The sequence below is a fragment of the Gracilinanus agilis genome, chromosome 6 (assembly GCF_016433145.1).
Source record: "Gracilinanus agilis isolate LMUSP501 chromosome 6, AgileGrace, whole genome shotgun sequence".
NCBI lineage: Eukaryota > Metazoa > Chordata > Mammalia > Didelphimorphia > Didelphidae > Gracilinanus > Gracilinanus agilis.
The window spans coordinates 103150562-103157119 of record NC_058135.1 but is presented as its reverse complement, the minus strand read 5'-3'; the positions used below and the strand labels follow the sequence as shown (position 1 = coordinate 103157119).

Sequence of the window (6558 nt, the reverse complement as noted above, 5' to 3'; positions counted from 1 at the left end):
TCTAGACCAGGGGTCTGCAACGTATGGCTCTCGAGCCATATCTGGCTCTTTCTACAGGAGCCATAAAGTTAATTTTTTTCAGGCGCTGTTACAGGAGCGGCACTGTGAGCACTGTACAGTTCTCACGAAATTACATTTTAAAAAATGTGGCTTTTATGGCTCTCACAGCCAAAAAGGTTGCCGACCCCTGCTTTAGGGCAAGGTGAAATATTACAAACATAGAAATATTCTTCCCATTCCCCTGTTTTTATATTTCTCTCTTTGGACACCCGTGAAGTGTTATTTTAGTTTTTCTTTAATGAGTCGCTGATATATTTTAGGTCCTTTTCATCTGATAGTCCAGAACTCCTTCATAAAATAGAGGAACATTTAGAGAAGATATGACTGAGGGAAAGAGATGGCAAGGAAACACCATCCTGTAAGTGTTAGGGACATAAGATTCTGGAAGAAGTGGCTTTCAAATTATATTCCTTTAAAGTGCCAGCTCAGTGAAATCACTTAAGAAAGTTTTTCAAGTTAATTGAATAGCAGGTGACATTTTTTGGAAGATAGATAGACATTTCTTTAACTATGTCTACTTGTAGAGGTATAGAGATATGCTTAGGAAGATCCTGTTCAATTTTTCTTTCTCTCTCAAGATCAAGAAGGTTGATACTTCATGTAAAGGGATGATAATTACATTCCTGATGCTATTTCCCGGTATCCCAAGCACATTTCATGTTTATAAGCCAATTCTGTGGACTTTAAGCTATCAGACTTTGGCAAGGGTTAAACATTACTTCTTTTCATGTATATCTTACCCAGTTTTCTCATACATATCAGCTTATGTCAGCATAAATAAAAGTAAAGAAAATGGGTGCTATATGCTTTCCCTTTTCTGTTGCTGATTATTGATATTTGAACCTCAGTAATTGTCTCCTTCATGAAACACTTTTCTCTCTTTCCAGTGTTTAACTCTACCCTCAATCAATTCTCTTCCTACCTCTCTAATCATTCTTGTTGTTTCTTGGTGATTTTTCTTCTTCCAACTGCTTATAGGTGTCTTCACCAGAGGTTTACTCTGCAGCCATCTGTCTTCTCCCCACTCTTACTACTTAGATCAGTGGTTCCCAAACTTTTTTGGCCTACTGCCCCCTTTCCAGAAAAAGTATTATTTAGCGCCCCCTGTCACATACTATCACTGCCCCCTTACAGTTATTCACTGCCCCCAAATGCACCTGTGGCCATCACTGCCTCCCTGGATCACTGCAGCACCCACCAGGGGTCGGTGGGGCCCACTTTGGGAATCACTGACTTGGATCCTTCATCCACTCACCTATGATCTTCTAGGCCAAGGGTTCCTATCTTGGAGTCCAGGAACGTAACATGATATCTTAATAACTATGTTTGTAAATTTTTTCCTATATCATCCTTTGTATTTTATTTTATGTATTATAAAAACAGTATTCTCGGAAGGGGTCCTTAGGCTTCACTAGACTTTTACAGAGGTCCATCACACAAAACAAGATTATTAACCCCTGTTCTAGCCTTTTCTCTTTCTACTCCTGACCTATCAGCTGAGTTTCTAGCCTACATTTATATAGCTGCCTACAGAACCTCTATTTGGATGTCCCATTGTCACCTCAAATTTTTTACTTCAGTACTTCAAAATGCCAATGATTTCATCAGTCAGTCTCCCTTCACAGATACTGATCCCTTCGTGAGTTTTTCCTGTTGGTTATGAGCAACTCTAAACTTAGTCAAGTTGGGCTTTTAATAATATATACCCAAACCATCATTGTATATATTTGTTTGCATGTTGTCTCTTCCATTCGACTGTAAGCTTGCTAAGGACAGGGATTGTCTTTTGTTTCCCCAGAAATTAGCACAGTACCTGGCAAAATATTAAAAATTTAATAAATATTTGTTAAATGGAATTGAATTTAGCTTGGAGAAGAAGATCTGATGCTATCATGAGTCTTTGAAGGGCTAGCCTGGGAAAGAGGGATTTTTCTGCTTTTAGAAAAACATTTCATAGAATTAAAGACTAGAGGGACCTTAGCTACTAGGATAACCCCTTCATTTTACAGATGAGGAAAGCCACTGACGTCTGAGAAGGTTAGCCAGCTTCACCAAGGACACACAGGGATGCAATTGGTACAGCAGTGATTCTAATCCAGGACCTTTTTACTCCATGCTCCCCCATTCTTTTTTATTGCTTTCTACTCTTTGTTTTGCGTGGCCCCAGAGAACACAATGAGAAACAATGGCTGGAAATTCCAAGAGGCATATTTAAGCTTGATTTAGTGATAAAGGGAAAGAGCAAAATTGTCAAAACAGATTTCTCCATAATTGTAACTGGAAATCTTAGGAATAGTGGGTTCCTTCTTACTGGAGGTCTTTACGCAAAGATTATATTAGATATTTTGTAGAGAGAAATGAAATACATTATAAAAGAAAACAATTATGTTTAAGTCTTTCTGTTTCTTCATCTAGTTAATGGTCTTTTCCTAGCTCCTATTCTGCTTTGCTGAAAAGATGAGAAAGGTAACAAACAAAATACTATGAAAGTTCAGAAGGCAGAGATTAAGGGAAGCTGCTTGGAAGAAGGGAGTGGGGTCTGGAAATATGAATAGGATTTCAGAAGATGGAAATGGGAGGAAGGGGACATGCTGAATCATGGGACAAAGTAGGCAAAGAAAAGTCAGGAGTTGTGGGTTCATAGAATCGTGATTCATCCAGGTAGGCTGGAGGAATAGAGTACATGAAGGATAATAGGGTGAGAAAATAGGATGACATCTAATGGTGGATGGACCTTGAATGTCAAGCTAAAAATGGACTCTGGCTCTAAGGAGCCATTGGAAGGATTTGAGCAAGGCAGCTATGTGGTGAGATGAAGAAGAGGCTTGGCCAGGGGTCTGTAGGGTGAATTCAGTCTAGAAGAGATGGAAGAAATAGTGATGGTCTGACCTTGAAATAATATAACTGGAAAATTCAGCAGATGATTAGATTTGGAGGTGGGGGAGAGGCACAGAGTGAGTTCCTGAGTCATTGCCCTGATTCTCTTATTTTCTCCCTCCATTCTCTTTTACCTCCAATTGAGTATCTGAAAACCCCATTTTTCTCAGTCTGCTTTAATACTTAGGAGCCTTTAGTAGGTGCAGAGCAGTTATCAGAGCCAATGCCGCTTCCCTTCATCAAGGACCAGCCTTGCCACCTCCTCTTCAACCTCAGCCCAACATGAACCTGGATTTCCTTGGGCCAGTCTTCTTGTTTCCCCAAACTTGACAACATGCTTCTTCTTGCCTTTGTGCTATTTCTTGCCTCTTCTCTGCCAGCTCAAACGGTGCAGTTCCTCAGGAGCCAGGCAGCCCCATTGTGGCTTGTCCATTCTGGGCATTCCAAATTATGTAGGATATAACCCCTCACCTGAGCAATCGCTGACTTAGGTGAGTCTATTGGGGTGCCTGGATATTCGAAGTAATTATCGAATTCTTTTGTTGTTTCACAGATGCCTTCCTAACTAGATCCTAAACGCTTTGAGATGAGGGTCTCTTTTCTTTAGCTTAATATGCCAGAAAGGAAAACCATGGAATGAACGAGTGACAAATTGGTTATTGCTGTTGTTGTTCAGTCGTGTCTGACTCTTTGTGACCGTAGCTATCCATGGAATTTTCTTGGCAAGGATTCTGAGGTGGTTTGCCATTTCCTTCTCTGGTGGATCCTTTTGTTAGGTAATCAGAAGTTAAGTCACTCACCCGTGGTCACTGGGCCATATTTGAACTCGGGACTTCATGACTCCAGGCTCATTTTTCTATAAATTGAGCTACTGGGGCAGCTGGGTAGCTCAGTGGATTGAGAGGCAGGCCTAGAGATGGGAGGTCCTAGGTTCAAATCCGGCCTCAGACACGTCCCAGCTGTGTGACCCTGGGCAAGTCACTTGACCCTCATTTTCCACCCTTACCACTCTTCCACCAAGGAGCCAATACACAGAAGTCAAGGGTTTAAAAACAAACAAACAAACAAACAAACAAATAAATAAAATGAGCTACCTAGCTGCCTCCTTATGTCTTCAGACGTTAAGTGACTTGTCCGTAGCTAGGAAGTGTCTGAAGCTGGATTTGAACTCAAGACCTCCTAACTCCAGGTTTGGTGCTCTTAACTACTGAACCACAGCTGTCTCTCAAGACATGTGAGCTATGTAATCAGTCCCTTCATAATTATAAGTTGGATGATGTATATATTATCCACTATAGGACAGACAGATGGTTTTTAAAAAAATTCAAATTAATGGCAAATAGAAACAGCACTTTGCTGACTTGTTTGATAATTGTACCTTTTCCCACCTCAGTTTCCTCATTTGCAAAATGGGTCTAACAGTAGTACTTATCTCAGAGAGGATCAAATGAGAGTATAAGATCACAGCCTTAGAGATGGAGGGTTTTATTTCAGAGGTCACTGAGTCCAACACTCCCTCATTTTTACAGATGAGGAAATGGAGACCCAGAGAAGTTAAATGACTAATCCTTGGCCACACAGTAAGTGACTGAATCAGGATTCAAACCCAAGAGTGTCTTTCTGACGCTGAACCCACTCTACTATGCTGCCATATGCTATAATATATATGAGTCTTTTCTGCAAACCTTAAAACTCCATGTGAATGAAAGTTATTATTATTATTATTATTATTATTATTATTATTGTTATTATTATTACCACAAACTCTGTACAAGGGATTATCCTATAGGGAGAATGTCATCCTTCAGTCCTCCTGTAATTGTGCACAGTAGGTGGGAGGGAGAAAGGGAAGCAGAGCTCCTGCTGAGCTTTTTCCTGCTGTATTTATTGTTCAATCAGAGAGCAGTCCCTCAGTCACTCCCATCAACCTCTCCACCTCAAACATTTTAATCACCTCTTCCTACCTCAATTTTATTACCATCTGCCAAAGCAAATCAGTACAACAAAGTTGTAGCCAAAGGAGAGGGATGATATGTGTATCCCCTCCCACTCTCCTCTCCTGGGTTCAAATCATATCTTTTCATTTGCCAAGTCACTGCAGAGAGATTAGATATCCCCTCTGCTTTGTTCCTAGCTGTTGGAGTCTGGCAGTGTAATTTCCAGAAATGCTTTTTCCTATAAAGCAATCTTGGCCCGTGGAAATTGTTAAGGCTGGGATTTGGGCTTTTTGGGCTGTTTTGAGGCTGACTGGCCAATACAAGATGTGAGATCACCCTGTTATCATGCTTTAAAAGGAAGGTGAGGGCTCCTGAAGTACGAGGAGTCTCCTTCTTTTTCCAAGACTGTGGTATTTGTTCTTACCAGAATTTTACACATCCCCAAGCCCTAAAGAGCGTGCTCTACTGCTCTATAGCATCTGCTCTACTGAGCAGACATTGAACCAGATAGGCTTAATGGAACATTTACCATATAGAATCATAGAATGGAGTCAGCCCGTCAGCACTGAATCTGATGTTCCAGGGTTAACTCTTGGGTCTGGAAGCAAAAATTCTCTTTATCATTGATAGGTGCAGCCCTACCCCCGGTGATCTAGTAGAAATACTTTTCCTTTTGCAGCCTCTGTAATATCTACTCTGCTTAGTTGGTATGAAATCTGTGGCAGAATCTTTCCTCTGCATAGTCTGGGCTTGGAGGAGAGTGATTCTTGTCTGTAGGTAGTTTGCAGTGTAGTGGCGAGAAATACAGCAAATACGTAATGATAATATATGTTTTGAACTTTCATATAAAGTCATAAATATCAGACCTATTGGCACAAGACAGACTCCAGCTCTTACAGATCCAGCCAAAAATTGTTGAGTGTTTGGTAGGATGTGTCGAAGGTCCGTGCAAAAGAACTCAAAGCAATAATCAGCATGCTAAGGCACACGGGAGATTGGGGTGGGAAGAGAACTGGACTTAGATTCTTAAGATCCCAATTCAAGATTCAGCCTAGCCTTTTGGTAACTGCACAAGTCACTTAATCTAGCCAAGCCTCACTTTCCTCATTTGGATAGAGATTATAGACCCATACTTTCACTGATGTAAGAAATTACCCCTATCAGTGTAAGTTGGCACCTTCTCTACAACTAACAGTTAGGAGATGCCCAGAGCCCTCAGAGGATAATTGATTTCCCCACATAGTCATTATGTGTCTGGGTGGAAACTGAACCAGGTCTTTCTGGTTCTGAGGACGACTCGATCCACTGTGCCACACTTTCTCTTCCTACCCCTTTCCTTTTTGTTAATGTCTTTCTCTCTGTCTCTGTCTCTCTCTTTCTCTGTCTCTGTCTCTCTCTCTCTGTCTCTCTCTCTCTCTCTCTCTCTCTCTCTCTCTCTCTTTCTTGGTCTCTCTTTCTCTCTCTGTCTCTCTGTCTCTGTCTCTCTCTGTTTCTCTGTCTCTGTCTCTCTGTCTCTCTCTGTCTCTGTCTCTCTGTCTCTCTCTGTCTCTGTCTCTGTCTCTCTCTTCCTTTGTCTCTCTGTATTTCTATCTTTCATGGTCTCTGTATATGCTTCTCTCCCTTCTCTGACACTCTCTCTCTCTCTCTCTCTCTCTCTCTCTCTCTCTCTCTCTCTCTCTCTCTC

At 41.2% G+C, this 6558-nt stretch overlaps 1 pseudogene; it reads left to right on the top strand.

The window, feature by feature from the left end:
- The first annotated feature begins 4731 nt into the window (after nucleotides 1-4731).
- LOC123252318 overlaps nucleotides 4732-6558 on the top strand; it is a 13984-nt pseudogene continuing 12157 nt past the window's right edge.